The sequence below is a fragment of the Ciconia boyciana genome, chromosome 3 (assembly GCF_034638445.1).
Source record: "Ciconia boyciana chromosome 3, ASM3463844v1, whole genome shotgun sequence".
NCBI classification, from domain to species: domain Eukaryota; kingdom Metazoa; phylum Chordata; class Aves; order Ciconiiformes; family Ciconiidae; genus Ciconia; species Ciconia boyciana.
In genome coordinates this window covers 36,336,614-36,351,568 of record NC_132936.1, presented here as the reverse complement: position 1 = coordinate 36,351,568, position 14,955 = coordinate 36,336,614, and the positions used below count along the sequence as shown (strand labels likewise).

The 14,955-nt window shown below is 39.3% G+C and overlaps 1 protein-coding gene across 1 annotated transcript in view; it reads right to left on the bottom strand.

Moving 5' to 3' along the window:
• The window catches only part of MYO6 (myosin VI), a 116,681-nt gene that overhangs the window by 88,228 nt on the left and 13,498 nt on the right, over positions 1-14,955 (bottom strand). The gene's annotated exons all lie outside the window — the stretch shown is intronic.

Genomic DNA, 14,955 nt, shown 5'->3' with positions numbered 1-14,955 from the left:
AACAACTTGCAAGACAAAACTATACTGCACTCCACAGATTACAGCAGCAAGAAAAACACCCACCAGCTCTTCTTTAACTTTTTTGCACTATTATTCCCTCTTTTGGAGAATGTTTAATGATATTGTTTCTCAAAAAAAATTATCTACATAACACATTTAGTATATGAAAAAACTAGTATATGAAAATAGTATATTTAGTATATGAAAATTCCTCAGTCAAAAGTTGGTATGTTATCATCCCACTTACCTTTACTTAAATACCATTGATTTTAAAAGAATGTAATACAACTACATTTTGGTTTTGTAGGGTATTCAAAAGGAAATCAAACAGTACCATCAGGTGAAAGAATTCTAGGAAGGCAAAATACAGTCATGTAATTTTAAACTTGTTACCAGAGCCCAGAAGTAGGCATTTGCATGATCTATTTACTATTGTATGAACAGTTTACTATACTAGGGCACTGTACTGATTGCTGAATTAACTAATTAAAACAAAAGAAAAATTATACTTGCCCTGGTTTCAGCTGGGATGGAGTTAATTTTCTTCCTAGTAGCTGGTATAGTGCTATGTTTTGGATTTAGTATGAGAATAATGTTCTCTATCTAGAGAAAACTAACTCTATCCCTGCTGAAACTGGGACAAAACTTCATTAAACAACTGATGGTATCTCATTAGGTTGGCTAAACCCAAGGAAAATAAACTAGTCAGAATAGGTATAGTAGCAAATTATCACAGTACAAGTAGAATTACATAGGTTAATTTATATTTTTAAAAAAATACTACTTGTGTGTTTAAGAGCTGCTCAAAATTCTGCAGGTTACACTGGGCCCATGAGAATGCTTTAGGAAGGGTCCTGTGAACACACAGGACAGACCAGATAGAGGAAAACATTGATACACAGTGGTAGCTTACTGTCAGTCAAGTTATTTTTCAACCCTAGTTCAACTGTTTAACTGAAACTTCAACAAATCAAAGCTTAGGCAGCATTCAGCACTCTACTGAAGGTGACACAGTATTTCAAAGGAACTGCAGAGATAGCACAGAGATTTTTTTTTTTTTTTGAGCTAAATGCAATACAGTCATAACTGCACTGTTTAACTGAATATTAAACCCATTCAAATTTTATTTCTTATTTACTTTTTCAATTTACTATAGAACTTCTCTGCACTAACACGCTCTAGTTTAGCCATACCAAACTGCAGTTTTTTCGTACCTACCTATGATGACATCAGCAAGGTAACTGTGTCAAGTGGAGACTTCTGCCAACCCAGAAAAGAGGAAAACAGGCTAGAATACAGCACAGCACAAAGGTATATTAGAAAACAAATTGCCTTGAAAATGTTAATGCTGACATGTTAATCGCCAATACATTTTGTAGATGTATGCAAGTAAAACCAAGAGCAACAGTTCACACATCTGAGAATTACTACATAAAAACTTCTACATGCTCTGATTGCCAGAGACAATTTGAGCACAGCAGCTGATGAATGTACTCTCATAGCATGCTCATTTTCTTGTATATTTACGTGTATCAACATGTTTTCAATACTGAGCAGCTAGAAACTGATTTCTGCAGTACTTCTGTAAGAATCACTCTTTAGTATTTGCAGTCACTTCGTATTTCGCATTCACATAGGAAATACCTACTCTGCTGTTGTGTTTACTACTCAAAACATTAAAAAAAAAAAAAAAAAGACAAGCCAATCCCTCATGCTTAAAGCAGAAGAGAAATCTAGTTTTATTTTCTCCACGTTAAATATGGCCATTCCCAGTTACAAAAAACTGTTCTGGACCTCGGTAAAGCAAGCCTGCAACGCTCCGTATCATTTCTCAAACACCTTCACCTGGAACATCCATGCTTTCTTTCCAATTCCCTCACTGTGGGAAACATTTATGAAGAAGTTCAGAAATTGAAAGGAAAAGACACAAGTAATCCCATTCATATATCCCTGAAGAACAAACTTTAAGGCACAGAAGAAGGGGTGTGGTAGAGACAGGTTTGGCAAAAGACCTGTACAGCTTACTCTAAACCATCTCACCTTCCTGTGTCTTAATTGCTGCTCAAGCCAATTCACCCCAGCTACACTCCTGGCTTTGCTCCCCGCTCCTTTCTCTTCCTCTCCTGGCCGTGTTTAGAAATACTGATCCGGGGCAGGAGATGGTCTGAGTAAGAACAAGTACTTTGGGGGGGGCGGGGAGAAAACAAAAAAAACCAAAACCAAAACAAAACACCTCCACTTTGTCTGCAACTATTTAAATGGTTGCTGCAACCCAACAAGTTCTTGAAAACAACCAGATTTGTTAACAGAATTTATGGTAAGAAATTCCCTTCACAGGAATGAATGTTTCATATGTAACGCTGTTCTGAAAATAAGGTGTTACATGCATTGAGCTGTAGGCAAGAAACTCTTCCAGTTTTGAAATAAGTTTGTTTCATGCTTTTTCAAATGCATCACATTTAATCAATTATTACTTTTGTATGTATATGCACACCTTTCACATAACAAAAATGTAGCCCATTAAAAAAGGAGATCATTAAAAAAGCACCTATTGTAGTAAGATTATTTAACATAAATTGTACTTTAACTGAACAGGTTTCTAAAAGGCCAAGTATCTTTCCACCGTTGTTTACTAAATGCCAAGAGCCTCCGTACCCCCTAAGAAATAAAAATAAATACTGCATGGTCAAGGGAATCTGCCATTGGAGGTTACAGTGAAACTCCAAGAAAGCCAAAGGAAGGAGGGTTTGGGCAATTACAACAAAGACGCCAACTCTGTGGGTATGGTGGAAGAAACGAGTCAAGAGGGGCCGGAGACAGAAAAGGATGGCTCGTTGCACACCAGTAGAAGAGAAGCAGCAAGCACTCTCATGAACTGTACCGTGTGAGAAGATGACAAGGAATGGAGAAGACAGAAGGTCAAAAGAGACTTAGCAAAGGAAGACAGCAACACACACATTTTATATTACCCAGCAGATTGATACTGGCTCGTATTAAATCCAGAGGTAATCATGACAGTGTTTGTACTTGACATGATGTACTTCCATGAAGAAAGAGCAAGGCATATATGAAGGGAAAGAAAAGGAAAAGCTAATTTCTATAAATGCAAAAGAATAAATTGAAGGGAACAAGCAGCTTCCATCTGTCATCAATGTCAATAGACTTAGCTCTCAGCAAGCTGTAGTATGGAAGCATTTGCTTAGATCTTTAGAAGAAAAACCCATCATTTTATGTAAAGTTTCGTTTGGGGCCCCTATACAAATGTAACAGTAGTTCTAGCTTCAAGAATTTCAAGTCTACCAAAAAGCAACATCTCACTTCTACTAAGCCTAACCAAAACCACTAGCGGCAAAAGCTCAGTGGAAAGTTTTCCCATCTGCCAACAACGGGGGCTGCAGGAGCAGGTGCCTGTGGGGAAAGCTTTCCAGGGGGCTCTGCCCAACCGGGCTTACTGGTTTTTGGAAATGCATCCCTCACCAGACCCAATGAGCACCAAAGATCTTTGTGGCACCTGATGTCACTGTGTCCCCCATAGGCACTGTGCCCACCTGCACTCCCCATGGCAAGTACTGACTGGATCTGTCGAGATGTGGCTTATGCAGTAGCATCCTACTGCAGTACCAATTCAAAATGAGAACAAAACAAACAAAAAAACCTGCCTCGATACCAGGAAAGTTAGGCTGAAACAGCTCTTATTTGCAGCAACATCGTTCCACTTAATTTCTTAATAAAATTCTAGCTAGTTAAAAAATTCTGTCAAACTTTAGTACCAATTCTCTTTAGCCACTATTTGTCCAACTGCAATTGATGTTATACAAGGCTAAGCTGAATTTTGTACAACTCTAAGCTTGTAAAACCCTAACCACAGAGGTTGTGGTCTTTTGCCTATGACATTGGGAAGTTAAACTTGATTCATATTAGGATCAACATGGTCTGATGATTTCCTCTGTGATTCCTGCTCTTCCGCCAGCTTTTTAAGCTACTGTTCTCTCAAGAACATTGTTCCTATTTTAGTTCCTACTAACAAAATAGAGAGGTTTCTGTCCCAATTCTTGTTAATTACAATAACCTGAGCGGAGCTGCCTAACAAACCAAGGAATAAGTATGCCAAGGGGATCTGCACAAGCATTTTCGACCAACAGCAATACCTAAGCCAGTAAGAGCAACAAGCAGAAAGAGGAAAAGTAGCAAAATACAATGTCAAATTTCAGCAAGACCACAAAAAAAAAAAAAAGCTGAAGTTAAAATTAAAGAAAGAACTCCTCAGTTATGGTCTGGACACTACTTCAGAAGCATTACTAAACAGAAGAGGACCAGAAAAACAGAAGAAAACCAATATGGCTAAGAGACAAAGTCTGGAAGAGGTTGTTGAAACCAACTGAGTGCTTTCAGACTGTGCAAGTCAGCCCTAGTGAAACCAGCGAGCAGCAAGAGGGGAAGAAAGGAAGTACAAGGCAGAACTCAGCAAACAGATAAAGGCATCAAAGCAAAATCAAAGGTGTCTTAAGCCATCTCATGATGAAGAACACAGAGGGCCAGACACACACGCTCTCTTGCAGATCTAGCTGGAGTAGTTCAAGCTAAGAAGGTGAACTCTGGAGTTAACTACCCCTATAGCTGAGAGACCACACGGTGTGACCACTGGCAGCAGTGCTCAAGCACGCTAGCTTAAATCATATTCAGCAAAGAGGCTCAACAAGGGCAGGTAACTTCAAACCCCTTTAGCTAGCACTTTAACGGTGTATTTGTTTACACCCTTGTGTGCCACGTTTTCCAACTGTAAACATCAGAAAGAACAAATGCTTCTGGAAGAACGAGGATGTCTCTCTCCAGGCCAATTTAAATTCTCCTCCTATTGTGTCATTTTCCAGCCTTCCCCACCCATTCACCTTCTACATCTCATACTCTCCTACTGTCAAATTAGAGTGCCCTGTTTCCCCACCCAACACACCCTGCTGCCAAGCTATTGCTCATCTTCAGGTGACCTAATACAAGAACTGATGTGTTTATTCTAAGACCACGCGCCCACTGGTTTCTCTTTGAGCTCTGTGTACAAGGCAAAACAAAAGCTATCAATCGGCCCGAAGTCTGGCAAACACAAGGGACCTCAGCTCCAGCATAAAAAGTAGAAAATCAGATTACACAAATGAAAAAAAAAACCAGTAAGGTAAGAAAGTCCTTCCTTTGATTCCCAAATACTCAAAGGAAATGCTATCACTCATCATAACTATTGGTTTGATATGTAAATATCTGGTCACCAGCTTCCATAATCTGATATGAGCTGCATAAGCTGCATATGATAAGTAATAGGGACACCAGAATTTTAATCCTCTGTAGACCATTATAAATGTCAGCTAAAAGCACATCTTGGTGTAACCAGCAGGGGCTCGTACCACTTAAAGCAAGCATATACTGCATTTTACATCAGCTTTTGCCAAGCTGATTCAGAAAGAGGCCAATGTGGACTGAATCCCAATAATTTATTCTAACTCATATGAACACAGATAAACCCAACAGAGTTAATCCCCTCACAAGAAAATCAGAGGCATATTCCTAACCACGAATTTAAGGGGGGAAAAAAAAGGGGAGAAAAAAAACCCAACAGCAACAAAAAAACCCTTTTGAGTACTTCTGAATTTTTGGTAATTCACCAGCAATTCAAGAACTCCCCACAACTTAACTAATTTTTCAGAAAAATGTTTGAAGAAGAAAGCCTACACTAACCAGTGACAATACCATACATTTAGTACTTTTAGATGAGTCATGTTCAGCCCCTGAAGTTCAGGCAACCCTACAATTCCAACACAGAAAGTCAAGAGTTGAATCGTAACCTTAAGCCTATCAGTAACTTTGTTCTCCCCGGCTGCTCTCCTGAATGCCTTAGAATTACTCGAGGGACTCCCAGGGGGTAGCCAATTCACAACTCCAGCCCCTTCCCCGAACCCATTCGTCTGGTCGAGTTTCGACTTCAGCAACCCTCTCACTGCAGCGTAATAAAGCAAAACTAAGTAAATAAGTAAATAACAATAAGCAAGAAAGCAACCTGCATAGAGTTTTATCAGTTTGATAAATACATATGTGTATAAATAACAGAAGAGAGACACACATTTGAATGACAATTCATTTTTAAAGTCCAGCAATAAGAAAACTTTGCCAAACACCACTTCCCAGTACCTATCAGAGTGAAAATGGAACTGGTATTTTAGAAAAATAAGATTATATACTCAGCCAGGATCCAAGTCAAATCAAATAAACTAAGCACTGCGGATGGCAGCATCAAAGGCTGCTGGGAGCGTCTGCAGGAAACCTCAGATGCTTGACCTCAGGCCACTGCAGAGAGGTTGGACTGGGAAAAAGACAATTGTACTTTCTGTCTGACTACCAGAATAACAAATAGTAAGTACATCAGAGGTTTCCAAATAGTACCAACTTTGATTTGGCCCCTTTATTAAAGGAGAAAATACTAGAAACTAATGACAATCAGCATCTGCAGATTAACGGGTACAATCTAGGAACTGTTTACTGTCATCCCTCTCTGCACAGAAACCTTAATTCTTTAAGAGACAGAATTAGCTCCTAGAAATGCTTACATTGTCAGGTGCCACCTCCTTTTTCATCTCTTCATATCAGCTTGTAATTCCTACAAAAAGTACGGGTGTAATTTACAGGCGATGGGCTGAAACACAGACAATCCTCTACAGATCATAATGAACTCAGGAGAAACTTCCACTTCAGAAACAGGTAACTAAAAAAGCAAGATTCTTGTCCAAATCTACTCAATTGTGTCTAAAAAAAAAAAAAAAGGACAGAAAAATCTTTTGTCGAGTTCACCAATGTTACTGATAAAGTAATTCTGAGGGATGAGATTGAAAGCTTTCTCTTAACATAAAAGAGCATGAGAGACATTTAAGACATTAATCAACAGCAAAGGACAGAAGTATCCAGAGCTATCCAGAGAAAGTGACACAGAACATGTTTTGTCAGTAAATCCATCGATTTTCTTGGGGATAGGAGCATAATGGGCCCCTTATTATGAGGCAAGAACATACAAATAGTAATTTTAGCAAGAGATAGTAACTGCAAAGAAATAATCTACACTATGTCAATCTCAAAAAAAGATCTGGAACATATGCTTTAAGAATAAAATCCACAAAAATTATCAGAGGGCTGGAACACTTCTCCTGTGAAGACAGGCTGAGAGAGTTGGGGTTGTTCAGCCTGGAGAAGAGAAGGCTCCAGGGAGACCTTATTGCAGCCTTTCAATAATTAAAGGGGGCTTGTAAGAAAGATGGAGACAAACTTTTAACCCAGGCCATTAGTGACAGGACAAGGGGCAATGGTTTTAAACTGAAGGAGGGCAGATTTAGATTGGCTACAAAGAAGATATTTTTTACCATGCGGGTGGTGAGACACTGGAACAGGTTGCCCAGAGAAGTCATGGATGTCCCATCCCTGGAAGTGTTCATGGTCAGGGCTGGGTGGGATTTGGAGCATCCTGATCTAGTGAAAGATGTCCCTGCCCACGGCAGACGGGTTGGACTAGATGATCTTTAAAGGACCCTTCCAACCCAAACCTTTCTATGATTCTAAAATAACCTTTAATTCTTGTACTATTCCAGAAGAGTTTGTATTTTGACAGAAGGCAAAGTGCTGCAAAGACTAGGCATCTGAACAGCAACAAATCAGACAAAATCTACCATTAGCACCAACAGGATCTCGGCAGCAGGGAAAACTGCAGGCCATAACAATTTCCACATTAACCACATCCTCACTGAGCTCAACTCTCTCATTTTTGGTAGGACACTAACTCTATGCAAGGTTTGAGAAAGTCCTGGGCTTCCCTAAACCTAGGTACGAGGCCAAGCAGAATATGGACTCTGGATCACAGCTAATCTTTGCTCAGATTTTGCCACAGCCTAAGATAAATGTACTCCTGCCAGACAGGCTCTTTTTCTTAGTGCTGGGTCAGTGTCTTAGGGAGCTGCAGCAAGTAACTGATGCAGCTCCCACAGCTCCATACTTTTACAGACCACGAGTTATAAGAAACGCAGCTCAAGAACGTCACGCTCACTTCTTGTTCAGAAAATGGTTAGAAGACCTAAGGCAGAAGATTGAGATCAAAGTCCAGCTGTATTTTACTGACTCTTTAAAACCTCAAATACATCATCTGAACACTACTCACCACCCCCGCCAAGTATAAAATGTTATTTATTAATTTAACAGAAATGCTGCAAGAAAGTATATCCCTGCTCAAAAGATTCTGATAAAGTCAACAATGACTAAAAATTACCAACCAGCATTACCACAAAAATCGTTATGAATTTTCTCTCCAAGTGTTACAAAACCTGTACAACAGACCAGGCTTGGCCAAATCCATCTTTCCGAAGAAATCTGGGGTAGCTTTAAGGCTTTCAATCGCAAGTCCCGTGGTGCAGGCGATACAGTGAATGCACTATCTCTTCACATGCAAGAGGGCCATCCCTGAGCCTGGGAATTGTACTAAAGCATAGCAACCACAGGCACACGCAGTTTCAATAAATCCGATATGAAAGTAAACTGAAAATAACACATGCAGAATCACGGCTACCAGGACCAACCCTTAAATGTAATTACAAATTTTGTACAGAAGCTCATGCAGAGGACAAACCACCATGGTCACATGCTAAGAACAGCCTATTTATTTTGGCAAGGAGGCTGAAAGTGGAGACAAGGAAAGCTTTTAGTCAGGTTGTAAATTCAGCTGCAAAATGTGGCTCAGGTGTTTTTAAATTCAAAACTTCCTGAACAATTACAGCTGGAACAAAATTCCTGGGAAAATGAGTACTGTCATGCTGCCACTGCTACTTCCCAATTGGACTCGACAGCTCAAAGATGAGAGCATTTATCGATGGCACTTGCACCTTCATTTCAGACTATGTGAAACATTTTACACAAAAAGCACACCTCCAGAGGTTAGGAAACTCATCACAACCACTTTTCCCTTCTCCTCCTTTAATTACATGAATATCTAGTTTCCATTTCATTTTCATTTCTTTAACAATTATCCCAGAATTTAACATTACAGTGGGGCTAGGATCACATTACATTAATTTTAATGTCAGGAACAAAATGAAACATGAAAACATTGATATTTTCAAATCTAAGTGACACCTTTCCTCTATTTTGTTGCTTTACAGCCTTTCCTGCAATATTCTGAATTAAATTGCACACATTTTAGAGCAAGACCAGAGAAGTCATATAGAAGCCCTGAATGGTTGCTTTTAGATACTTCTGATTTGGTGGGGTTTTTGTGTGTTTTTCTTTTTTTGCTAATTGTAGAGATTTTAATAATATCCATTATATCAATAAAAGGACAAATTTCAGAAGTGTAGAGCATATTTACAGAATTTTTTCAAGTCATTACTTGTCCTGACATAAATCCAAAAAACAAGTTTTAAACTCAATGGATACATCTATGTTAGCAAGTAACACAGTACGACAGGAGCAGAATTGTACAATGAAACAGCAGCACTGAGGGGCCAGTGCCCATACTACAGGCGTTTTGAGGGTTTTACTAAATCTAGTCAGTACCAAATGGCACTAGCCTGGGTCCCTGGACTGAATATGAATTCACAGCTGGAGAGCATCGGGTGTTTTTCTAAGGAGCACCATCCACTCTGGTTTCATCCAAATGGGATCTGGTTTGGTGCCTGGACCTGCAGCGCAGTAAGCGCAGACAACCAGGAGGTTCACCACAACAGCAAGCTCCTAAGGTGAACTAAAACACCAACGGAGACACACCTCTACTCACTCTTCATCCAGCTGCTGATGGTTCCTGGCACAGGAAAAGACAGAAATTGCAGACTGTTCCTCTAACACAGTCATGGGCCAGGTTAGGGCATTTCTTCCCCTTTTTTACCTGCATTTTATCTTCAACTTTATCACCGTTTTAATCTAAGCTTTTTTTTTTTTTAAATACTGAGCATTAGTGATCTTATAACATACAGCTACCAATCATACAGCATTACTTAACCAGCAAAAAAGGCCTTAAAGCAATGCAAAGACAGTTTCTCATAATTTTTTTTTTTTTAAATAACATAAGCTAAGTTATTCTTCCTTCTTCCCTCCCCAAGGACAGACTATTGCTACTACAACACAAAAATTTTGCCTCAGGCCTCCAAAATTCAATACTTTAAATGTATGCTTCTTTTAGAAAACAAGAGTTCAAATACCAGCTAAACCGAGTTTCCCCCTTCAGAGCTTATATAATTGTAGTGATCTTGCTCTCTAAAAACAAAGCTTGAGTAGAATTATCTTTAGTTCCCTCTAAATTGTCCCAAGACGACCTAGCAGCCCCCAGCCTGTGAGCCACCACCAGGCAGCTCTCCCCAGCCCGCCCACGGGCACTGCGCTCCAGCAAGCACCCGACAAGCAGCCCTCGCCCCGGCTGTGGGAGGACACCCGAAGATATTTTCATCTCATCAGATAACAGGTCTCAAAGTAAAATATCGCTTATATGCTCAGCTGGTAACTTACCACTGGCTCCCCGTCAGACGATGCTGCGGACTGGAAACCGGGAAGCAGCAGCAACAGGAATGTGAGTAACTCCTGTTCCTGCATGTTTCGACATAACCCTGTTCAGCTCTCCCGAACAAAGGCTTGTGCTTATTCAACCTACAAATAACTTTAATCATCATGTTTTGTCTAAAACTGGGGTATGGATTCCTCTCTCTGGAGGAGATTAATCTTCCCACTGCTTGTCGGACAAGAGAGATTTGAATTAGCTTTAAGCCAAAAGCGCAGCTAACATTTGCAATTGTGCAGATCTAATCATGCATCAAAATTTCTGCTCCTGTTCCAATATCACATTATAAAAAGTAAACTTTCCTTTCATTTATGGGCAATATATAAAATGTAAATGCAAATTGTTTCAAAAACACACTGAAAGACATTACTAAAAATACCCTCGAGGAGACCGTACAAGGCTCGCACACACAAATTTAAAGTTCCAAAACACAAGATCAGTGCAATGTTACTCTTCCCCGCAAACCACAGATACCTCCACCAAAAAAACCCAAGTAAAATCCTCTCTCCCCTCTGCCAGGACAACTCAGCCCCCTTACTCACTACATAAAGCTCCACTCACAATCAGCTAGGAAACCATCAAGAAGCATCCAGAACATTTTGTGACTTGGAGAAGACCTTCCAAAAAAAACACCCCCAAAAAAGCAGGTGAGGTAATTTAACAGCTCACTGCCCCAAGGACAAAAGTCGCTTTTCCCTTTGCTCGGTCCCCTCCTCCCCACTCAGGCACTACCAGGCCCGGCGCCTGCAGAAAAATATCTCTGCCAAAATGCATGGTTTAATCTACTTAAATAATTCCTCCCAGTTCAAAAAGAAGATGGGTGAGCTCCACTGCCAGCATAAGGTAGAAGTAGAACATATAGCCGTGAGAAGGAGGAGATGAGAGCAGAAACTCCTCCTTGAGGCAACAGCAAGCTGTTACATTGGCTCTCCACATCTCTGAAAATACATGCAAAGGTGTGAAGGATGCAGTTGAAAAGAATGAATACAGAGCAAATGTCTGCCTTTCCTAAGGCACAAAAATGAGTCCGCTTGTAATTCAAAGTTCAAGCAGACTAACTTTATTCATTTTTAATATAAAATCCTCTTAGACATAAAAGTTTCCCTTTACTAAAAGCAAAATACTAGATGCAGAGATACAAAGAATATCTGAAACATTAATTAAGGGTATTTTCTTAATTATTCAGGTTAAAAACTCAGACCTTTCTAAACCTAATGGTTTTTCCATAGCTTTGAAGATTTTGTTCAGTATTTCTGAAAAGTCAGCAGGTTTTCTCATCTCCCCCAGCTGATGTTACCTGTAACATTTTGCAAAAAATCTCAAAATACGTACAAGCATGGCCTGAATTACCTGGACTCAGCTTGAGTTCAGATGTGCGAGCTTCTGGAATTGACTACTGGCATTTCTTTGAGCTATATGATGTCAAGGATGGTTTATGTCATGTTTCCCAACTGTAAAAAGTAGGGCATTTCATGTGGATCACAGAGATTTGACCAATATGACCATAAGGATTTAAGTAACACTCTTTTAGAACAGTTATTTTTAACTGCTGGTTTGGCAGCTCCCAAAAAGGGATTAAGAAAAAATATTCCAAAGACTGCACAGATGTGAAATTTCTGACAGAATCCAGGTGCCCAGAAGAAATTTTAGGGGGTCCAGAAATCAAAAAGATTAAATTATTTTTACAAGGCAGTGAGCAAAACTGACATCACAGCTGACATGACACGTTCAAACCATGTATCAGCTACACGTCTACACATACAAAGTGCAGTTGATAAGCTCAATATTGAGACAATCAAGGCAGGCAATCAAATGGAATTGCCTAAATGAGTGAGAAGGACCAGGTGTAGCTGGAGCAGAAATGCACTGAACAGCCATTTCCACTTATTTAATTAACATTCTTAAAGAAATTTCTAATTCCCAAGAAACAGGCACAACCCAATTTAATTCAACCTGCTATACATCATTAGGATTCACCCGGGTGACACAAGAGGAAAAACCAAACTTAATTAGATCAATTCAGATCAGTTGCTATAAAATCCATGGGTTTTGTTATTTGGCACATTTAAACCTATTATCCAGTTAATCAATTAGAGAAGAGGATAATGTGAAATAATTCTCAAGCGTGCTTCAAAGATACTTAAATCTTCTTACACTTTTTTCTTTTAATTGAAACACCTTCTGTGATCAAGAGTGGCACCTTTAAAGCCTTCCTCCAATTCTAGCCCAATCTAACTGAATAGTTTAAAAATACATTATTACTAATTTCTAAGCTTGAAGACACATCCCCTTGTTCTTCCAAGACCAAGGTAAAACATTTTCTTCTTGCACATCTTTACAACTTTCCTGTACATGCTCAGTACCAGACACACAGAAATTCCTTGAAGTCTTAAACCCTTTGCCAAACAGAAAAGGATGAGGATCACGTAATCATAGGTTAAATATGTACAATATTTATGTGGAAAACCAACTACAGAATTCTTCAATCTAGCAGAAAAAGCTGTAATACACAATCACTGGAAACAGAGGCCACACAAACTAGAAACAGGCAGTATTTTGAACACAGAGGCAATCAATCATTTTGAACAACTTCTGTAGAATTACTTTTAACCAATAACACAGATTTTAAATTAGGGCTACTTTTTTTTTTCTTCAATAGTTCAGTAGTTCTATAGTTCCTAGTTCAATATTTCTACAGTTCAACATTTCAAATATTTCAATATTTTCTATAGTTCCTAGTTCAATATTTCTCAGTCTGATTTGCAAGACATCACACCCAGTCTGCAAAGCAGCTGCCTTTTTTATTTATTTTTCAGCACATACACAGACACAGACGAAGATAAGTGCTAGTGCCTTCTGCCAGAAACACTTGAGAGTCAATTCCTGGCTGGTTTCAGCATTTGCAGATATTGCAAGTACTCAGAAATGTCAACATTGTAAATCAAAAGGTCTAGGAAACGGTTCCAAAAGGCCACACAAAGTCCTGATGACAGAAATATTTAATGAATGCATTTGTGATTACAAGCAAGACCCTCACTGCTAACTGCCAAACAGTAAAACACAAAACAGTCCCTGATTTTTTTGTGGGAAAACTAACATGCTACTAGTTTTATAGGATGAAAAATACAATTCTAAACCAAACTGACTGATCAAACATGCAGAAGAGGCTGTGCTGCTATTGAAGGAAAGACTGTGGGATCTTGTGGAACTTACCGTCAAGGGACCTACAAGAAAAGAACCCAACGATTCCCTTGCACAGGGCTTTACAAAGCATCCTCTTCAGCTTTCTGGACTTCTGGTCTACAACGCTCCAGCTTAAGTTCACTGAAGCACTCTATTTGGGACTCCAGTCTGGAGGTCTTCAGCACTTCCTACATTGCAGCAAAAATATTCTTTATTGTAGATGTACATAGTCAATATATCTTCCTTGTATATTCATACAAAATTTGAGCTCCATAGGAGCTTAAAATTGCAGTGATCAGGAAATTCTACATGACAGTCAGATATGACCAATGCAAACTCCTCCTTGTGAACAGAAATATTTCAAATCTCTTCTCATGATGGATATTTCTTCAGACTGTTGAAGGATCTGATCACCCTTTTGGAAGGGTGGGGTGGGGTGGGAGGGCATGTTCATACCAAACTCCTCATAGATTTCCTGTACTTCCTCTTTGGAGTAAAAATCTTCCTCAGATAAGAGTTGTTTTGAATGATTCGTGGGAACTAGAAAACTAAAAGTTTGTGAGTATAGTTGTCTTACAACATCATATGATTAGAGATCTAAGGTCATCTTAGAAGAGATTCAAAACACAATGTAAGAAAAAAGTCATGTGTAGAATAGAGATAAATCTGACTACCTCCGAGGCTTAATTCGAGTCAGGCACTTCCTCAGGAATCCAGAAAAGCCCAGTTTCTTTGTTTCATGCTGAGACGGAGAACACAATAAATACATGTGGTTCATTGACCTTCTAGAGACCTATATGAAGTCTTGAGGCAAGAACTCAAGAATAATTGAGTTCAAAAAGAGTAAGATGGTAGTACAAAGCAGTCCACTGATACAACTCATAAGCCACTGAACTAAAAAAACCCAATCCACAGACCCATTTTGCAAAATGCATCAACAGATGAATCAGTACCCTGTCACACCGTGTTATTGGAGACTCCACCTCTCTTTAGGAAGACTCACATTCCACCCTCCACAACAGCATACCTGTCTTCAATTACAGGGACATACATGTTTCCTTTTAGTGACTGAAGGACACAAGGTCTGAAGAATTATCTTATTATTTCTATTAAAAAATAGAGGATATTTAAAAGAAGCACTAGACTATCATTCAGAAGACTATATTTAAACCTGGAGACAGGATCCCCCAAAAAACAAAAGCAGCCAA